Here is an 8602-nt window from a genome sequence, read left to right as displayed (position 1 = left end):
AGTCAATCTCTATGTAACAGCTTTACAAAATACATTTTTTTAAATATAATAAGTTTAATTAATAAAAAAAAATTAGTATAAATAAAGCTTATATATATATATATATATATATATATATATATATATATATATATATATATATATAATGTAATAAGGTACTTAAAATGCAATTCATAAATGTAATAAACACGTGTGTGTATATATAATTCGTAAATGTACTAAGCGATGCAGTCTCTGAGGAGTAGATTATGTAAACATAATAGCGCTGTAAACATTATGTAGTCAATCTCTATGTAACAACTTTACAAAATATGTTTCTTTAAATATAATAAGTTTAATTAATAAAAAAATTAGTATCAATTTTAATTTAATTAATTAATTATTAAAAAAAATATAAAAAAAAATATATAACAATAAAGATGAAAATAAACTCTAATCCCAAAAAAATTATATGTTGAATTTTTTTTTTTTGGTAAAATTAAAGGAATATGTAAACATCAAACAAATCATGTATATCAAGTAGGAGGAAAAAAGTTAACATAAAAATATAAAAAGGGTTTATTTTTTTATATTAAAAGAAATGTATGTTTGATTATCTTATGAGTTTATATTATTGTATTCTAGGAGTTTTAAATATTATATCTGTGTTTTTCGCGAAATCTGAAACATGATAAAAACAAAAAAATTATTAAATATTTGATCAAAATAAAAAAGAATATAAACATTAACAAATAGGTTATACAGAAAGTCACACAACATAGATAATATGATGACATGAACAAATTATGCTTAAAATATGTGTTGTAAGTCACAACAAAGAAAATGGCAACCCCAAGTGTAAATAAGAATACTATGGCACAAACAAATTATACCTAGAATATGGCTTTAAGTGACAATAAGGAAATTCGAAACTCCAAGTGCAATTCTTCCAAAATACTGTTGTGAGTGTATAAGATTAGAATATATATTATGTTTTCTCTTTTGCAAAGTAATTTTTTTTCCCATGAGAAGTTTAAAGTGATATAACACTTTCATTTCTCAATATAATTTAATTATTTAAGTAAAAATAATTAAATAATAAGAGTGATGTAAATAATGAAAATTCATAATACATAATATAACGTGCATAGATTGTTCTAATGGTCACTTAATTTGCATGTATAGAGTCATACTTATGATTCATAATTTGTTTTAAATGTTTCTTATAAAAAAATTGTATGTTTAAGGCTATACTTGACTTCCATATAAGGGTTGGTATCTCATTTTTCCTTTGAAATAACATATATCGATTACACTTCATTTGTATTAGTATAAGATTAATTGGCTTATCAATTATGGATATGTTTAGGTAAATATATTATTATCAATAATGATGAAAATATACTTATTTATTTGTGGATACCTTAAATTTATTCCAAGGTTCACCAAGTTCCTTCGTGTTCCAATTGTTGGAAATGTAACTAGTGTTGGTCTTCATAATGAAATCCAAATGTACTATTGATGTACTTACTACATTCATTTATTATATTCATTATTATTATTTATTTTCCAGTTAAAGCATGTTCTTCATGCTTGTAACATTTATTGAGTCAAAGAGAAAATTTATTATGATTTAAAGAAATATATTTGATTCACAATCCCATTTACACTTCTTTTTTTTTCCCGTAGAAAAAGTCGTAATTTTATTCATTTGAAAAATTACATTTTGTAGATGCTTGAAGAATATGCACATGGCTATTCTTGTAATGATAGGAATCAAAAGAAAAAAAGAAAAAAAAGTTCCAGCTAGCCCATACTTTCCTGCTGTTCTTCTTCTCCACTCGTCGCCAACCTCCGGGGTCGGGAGTGGGTGCAATAATAGCTAGCTAGTTTTCCATTGTGATCAGTGGAAGTTCTTTGTCTAATTCCAAGCCCTCGAATCCATGTGCTCGCTTGATGCCGCTCACTTCCAGTTGTCGTTCTTATTACAGTTCTGAATTGTGTGGCCCCAAGGCATTCTCTTCCTAAGTGTATTTTTGTCTCATTTGAGTGTCAGGTTCTATCTGGTTCTCTGTAAGATCTGCATTCATGTCCTCTTCTTCCAGCAGGTCAATATTCTACCATCGTTTGGACTTTTTTTGTTGTTTATTGTTCCTCTTGGAGTCTTTTCGAGCCACTAGGCAAGCATATTGAAGGTTCCCTATTTGCATGCAACCCCTGCATCTGAATGTTGTGTTCTCGTAGTCAAGCGGTTGAATCCACTGAGAATTATTGAAGTTCAAAGTGATGTGATCAGGTAGCCCCTGACTCAGGTCCACTTCTACACATATTCTGGCAAATGTGAATATTCCCCTGATATCTCTATCTTCATCCATTTTTAGGAATTTCCCCAAAGAGTTCCCAATGGCTATTAAAACATTGTGATGCCAAAAATGTAGAGGGAGACTATTTAGCCTTACCCAAATAGGGATTGTTGAGACTTTCATTGTATTGAGGTCGAAATCAGGAAACCAGGGGGTGGTGAAGAGGTCAACACTACCCCAAAACCAAGGCCCCTAATTGATGATGCTGTCTCATTCTTGTTTTGTATTAAATCTAACTATAAAAAACCCTTTTGGGCATAGGTAAATTTCACAGTTAGATGTCCATGTTGAAAAAAATCCATTGGTGCAGAGCATCTAATTTTGGCCAGAACCCATTAAATCTACAGATAACTGCATTTTTGGATAGATGTGTGTGTAGATTAGTTACCTCTGGAAAAGATACATGTAGCATTGGTGATTCCGGCTTTTGTTTGACAATGTAGGGGCCTGGTAGCTCTGGTGGTGGTGCTGGGTTATTTTGCATTTTTTCCTTTCTTATGGCTGCATCCCAAAAGGAACCTATATTTTTTGAGCTGGCTCCATTGCATCCGCCACGTAGTCATAGATTTAGGATGATTGTTGAATCCTTAATGATGTCGTAGTGCTGAAGAGTTTGGTTGTCCTGCAGACTATATCCTATATATATAAGGTTTTTCAGTTCTGTTGCAGTTCCAAGTTGACCCTCGATTTCCTTTTTTAAAACATGGATGCTCATCCCTGTGCTGAGCCGCATGCAGAAATGTTTGCCCCCTATCAATTTGATGAAGATCTGTATCATATCTTCTTCGATGCAGAGTGGATCAGTCTTTTTGGGGCCTCGTTCTGTTGGATCGGACAGTTCCTCTGTAAACCCAAATGCACCATCTCACTTTGGAGCCTGTCTATGCCTTGGTCTCTCCGGATTTGGCTTGTTGGGATCATCTGACATAGATCCATCCTCTCTGTCAAGAGTATCTATGTTCCGTAGGAAGATCCAGGTCCCAAGGCTCATGGCTGCTTTGTCTACGGTCATTATGCCTGGCTTCCAGTCATTGGCAGGTGTCCTCACCTGTTCAGTTGGGAACTGGGATGCTGCAGGCTGCACAGTCCATAAATCCCTTCGCGTTGGCCATATCAGTCGCACCGCATCTCTTTTTTCCATTTCGGCAGGCTGATCTAAGTGTTTACCTTGGTATGGAAGGAGATAGCGCCCAACCATCGCTTTTTTGAGTGGGGTTCCTACATATACCCCATCTCTGGTGTGCAATACAACGACCCATCCTTCTATCTCCATTTTCAGCGAGGGAGTCTATGCATCGTGGTGGCCATTCCATGAGGAGCCCCAATCTCTGTAACGTTCGTGGTATATGAGTTAGGAATGAGCGAAAAGAAGGTCGAGTTGCAATAGCTTATGCATGTGCGGGTCCCATGCTGGAGCCCCACAGTCTCTGAAAGCCTTCCATACTGATTGTGGCTTCTTGTGTGGAGCCTCAGTGCTGACCTGGGGAGTGCCAAGACCTACATGCACATAGATCTCAATTTCCTGAGCGTCGTAAACCCTGATCGCCATGGATGCTGCTCTTGCCTTCTTTGATCTCAACCCAGCCTTTTTTTGTCTGAATACAAGGATGACTGACCTGCCCATTTAGACTTCTTGTATTGTAAGGAAAAAATATTTTTCTTTAGTAAAAAAGAGTCAAAATGTCATCTACAAACCAAGTCGGCCCTCTTGGACAGGTTGGCCCAGAAAGGAAACTATTCGACCTCCTAGACATGTATATATAGAAGGAAGTTCGACCTCATTTGATGACTCACCTCACACATCAATTTTTGTGCCAAGAAAAGAAGAAAAATTAGCGAAGTCAAAGGAGAGAAAAGATGAATTGGTGTTTTCCCTAGTCTTATTCACACGTGCGATTTTTCTTAGGCAGATTTTGTGCTAAAGTAGGCCTAAAATATCAAGGACCGAATTTCAGGAGATTCATCTAGATTTCAAAGTGAGTTACATTGACTTTTTTTGACTTCGACTTCTTTAGGAGACTTGAAGGAGGGATGACTTGGGATACTTGTGGTAGTCTTCCTATTGGTCTTGTTTCTTCAATAACTTACTTTGATATTCTATAAGGAGATGATTTTCTTGGGTTTTCCCCTCATTTGGAGCCTAATTTCTTGTGTTCTTTGTCTCTTGTCATCTTAATGTTTTGTACTTTTAGTAAGTGATTGATGAGGAAGAGAACATAAAATATAATAAGAAGACAACAAACATTCACAAGTAATTATCAAGTAAGATAAATTTACACTAATCTACAAGCATCTTGATGTGCATTAGATAAATATATTTATAAGTATAATATACATTCATTGTGTTAGATAAGTACAACCTAGTAATATTACCATGTCATGGCAATTTCTTGCAAAATAATAATTGAGCAATCAATCATTTATTGGTACGTGCATTCGTTTATTTACCAAATTATTATCACAAATATTTGGTATGTCTACTTGTATATATTTCTTACTAAAGGTGTTATAAATATAAATAACTTGACATTGTTTATTTACATCTATCCATGCATATACACATGTTTGAAAATTAATCAATCTTCAACAAATAAATTTGACACTTCATTTCAACTCTTATTATTTCATTTATTAGCAAAATAAATTCATATCAATTTAGTTAGTATGCACAAAATAATCCTTGATCACTTTCTTTCTACCCCTATATTTCATTCACATAGCTTCCCATTCTTTTTTAAGATTGGAAGACTCACATAACACAATACCAATTATATCCTTATGCTTACTATCCCACGACACCAATTGTCCCCCCGTCCCCCTCAAAAGAAATGTTGTTCTCAAGGCTATAGGTGTGGAAATTATTATTGGTTTCTCAATGGAATTTTCAAGTTGAATATTCTTCCATTGTATCAAAACATTATAGATAATGTGTTGACACAATCCACATTTTCTGTATTCCATTAATTCCTTTGAATACAACCAAACCTATCCCTCTTTTTCAAGTTCGGTGAGGATGTTAATCTAACAATTTGACCCTAACGTTTTCTTCAAGTAGGAGACATTTACCATTAGGTGGGTCTTGGAGTCTCCTAGGACAACAAATCTGTATGCAAGTTATCCAATGCACTAATAGATTTGATATAGACCATAGCACTTGGCAACTAGGTTATGGTGATTCTTTTCCTTTAGATACATCTACCTATAGGGTTGGAAATGAATAAAAACTTGATTTCGCTTATTCAGAGAAGCATTCTAAGAAATATTAATGTACATATTGCTTCATCCTACATTCAACCAAGATTAATTGTCATTATGTTATCTTTGGCAGAGGACTAACATCCCTTTCTTGAACCATTAATGTACTTGGGAAGTACAAGGCTACAAATAGGTGTGTTTTTCGTTAGATATAATTATAGGGTAAAAGTTTTGTAGCACCATCATAGATGATATTCTATTACCATTTTACAAGGGGTAGAAATTAAGCCAATTGGCGTTGTTAGTTTCATGCAAAGCATATCTAATAAATTTCCAATCACTTTTTGACTACCTTAGTTTAACCACTTATTAACTACTTTAGTATTACCACTTATTCGTTAACTCAATTTTACCATTTGTTAGTGTAATGTGGAAAGTAATTGTGATAGAAAATGACATGCAAGAGATAATACTTAAAAAAACTACAAAATAATTGTGATTCAAAATAAAATGCTTAAAGATATAATATTTAAAATGATCAAAAAAAGGTAAAAAGTGATTGTGATAAAAAAATAAAATACTTAAAAATATAATAATTATATTAAAAAATAAAAGTAAAATATAAAAATATTTTTTTTAATAATTGGATTAGAAAATTAAAATAAAATATATAAATATATTTTTTGATATGACAAATTTAATTATTATAAATAAAAATAAAAATAATAAAACCAATTAACATAAATTTCAATTTAACAAACTTAATATATAACAATGAAAAGCTTTAAATTTAAAAGAAAACTCTTATAAAAAAAAGTTGAAAAGGGAAAAATTAAAAATTAAAGGAACAAGTTTGATGCAAACATTAGAAACACAATGTATATCAGATAAGAGAAAAAACATCAACATCAAAGTTTATCTTTTATATTAAAATAAATGTATATTTGATTATCTTAGGAGTTATATTCTTATAAGACAATACAATTTTGTATGATAAATGTTATAAGAATTGTATATGTTTTTATCTAAAGTTCAACGCATGATCACAATAAAAAAGCCTGGAAAGCTACAAACTGTTTTGATCAAAATAAAAATGACTATAAAGGTTTACTAATTGGCTATGTAGAAACTCACAAAACATAAAAACTGTAATGGCATGAACCAATTATATTTAGAATATGCATTCTATGTCACAACCAGGAAAACGGAAAATACTCTTTACTTGTATTTAATATAGCTTATGTATTGTGTTTTTTTAAAGCGAACTTTTTCATTTGAATAAAATTTAAAGTGACATGATGCTCTCATTTGTCAATACACATTTCTTTAAAGCACAATTAATTAAATATTAAGAGGTAATGTAAATAAAGTAAATTAATAATCAAGACCATAATCTGTCTAATTTGTTTTAAATGTTTCTCAACAAAAATTTGCATGTATGAGGTCATATTTTAGAATATAAATATGTATAATTTATTTTAAATGTTTTTAATCAAAAAATTTGTAGATTTAAGGTTATACCTGATTTAAATATAAGTGGTTGGTATCTCATTTTTTTCTAAAATAATATATATCGATTATATTTTATCTGAATAATTATAATAGTAATTGACTTATCAGTTATAAATGTGTTCAGGTAAATATTTTATTATGAATAGTTATATAAATTTTATTAAAGAATTTTTAAATTTATTTCAAAGTTCATCAAGTTCCTCATTGTTCCAACCATAAATCAATTTTACATGTCAAATCCAATAAATAGGTTTAATGTTTCAATCCAGTATTTTACTCTGGATTTTAGGTATCATAGAGTACAACTTGCTCATAAAGTAAAGGTGTGGCTGAAATAAATTAATATTTTTTAAGGAAAATAAAGGGAGAAGGAAACTATGTTTAAATTTTAGCTTCAATTAAAATTCTTACATGCAATGACAAAGATTAAAGGGAAATCACATTGCTTAGCACACAATTTATCATTGACTTTAACATTTTAGATATTGCTTCTGGATTAGATAAATATGTCCAGAAGTATGATCTACATTCATCATTATTTAGAAGTACAATCTAGTAATATGACCATGTCATGGCCATTTCTCAAAAAATAATAACTATGTGATCAATGATTTCCATGTATGTTCATTCATTTATTTACCAAATTATTATCATGAATATTTGGTGTATATATGTATACACACATTAAAGTTAATATAAACATAAATAACTTGACATTATTTATTTACATATATCTATGCATAACGATGTGTTTCAAAATTAATCAATCTTCAACAAATAAATTTTAAACTTCATTTCAACTCTTATTATTTTAGTTTTAGAAAATTGACTTCATATCAATTTAGTTAGTATACATAAAAAAAATCCTTCATCGCTTCCTTTCCTCGCCCATAATTCATTCATATGGTTTCCCATTATTTTTTAAGATTCAAATATTCACATAACACAACACCAATTGTCTTTATGTTTGACGTCCTAAGACACTATTTATCCTCCTTCAAAAGAAATGTTGTCCTAAAGGTTATCATAGTGGAAATTATTGTCGATTTCATAATGGAATTTTGAAGCTTCATATCCTTCCATTGTATCAAAACTTTATAGATAATTTGTTGGCACAATCCGCATTCTTTTTATTTCAATAGTTCCTTTCAATGCAACCAAATTGACCCATATTCATCAATTAGGGGGGGGATGGTAATGCAACAATTTGACCCTATCATTTTCTTAAGTAGGAGACTTGAAATATCAGGTGGACCTTGTAGAGGGCTAGGAAAACAAATCTATAGGAAAGCTATCCAATACACTAAAGGATTTGATATGGTGCATAGTACTTGGGAGCTAGTTTATGGTGACTCTTTTCCTTTAGATATGTCTACCTGTAAGGTTGGAAATTAATAAAAGCTCAATTCCCCTTATTCAAGGAGACATTGTAAGTAATATTTATGTACCTATTTCTTCATTGAATTTTCAGCCAAGACTAATTGTCCTTATGTTAACATTGGTAGAGGAGTAACATCAATCTCTTGAACGTTTGATGTCCCTCGGATGTGCAA

The sequence above is a fragment of the Pinus tabuliformis genome, chromosome X (assembly GCF_031772625.1).
Source record: "Pinus tabuliformis cultivar Carrire ecotype Pingquan chromosome X, CPIR1, whole genome shotgun sequence".
In the NCBI taxonomy this organism is placed as follows: Eukaryota; Viridiplantae; Streptophyta; class Pinopsida; order Pinales; family Pinaceae; genus Pinus; species Pinus tabuliformis.
Note: the sequence above shows the minus strand (reverse complement) of the source record.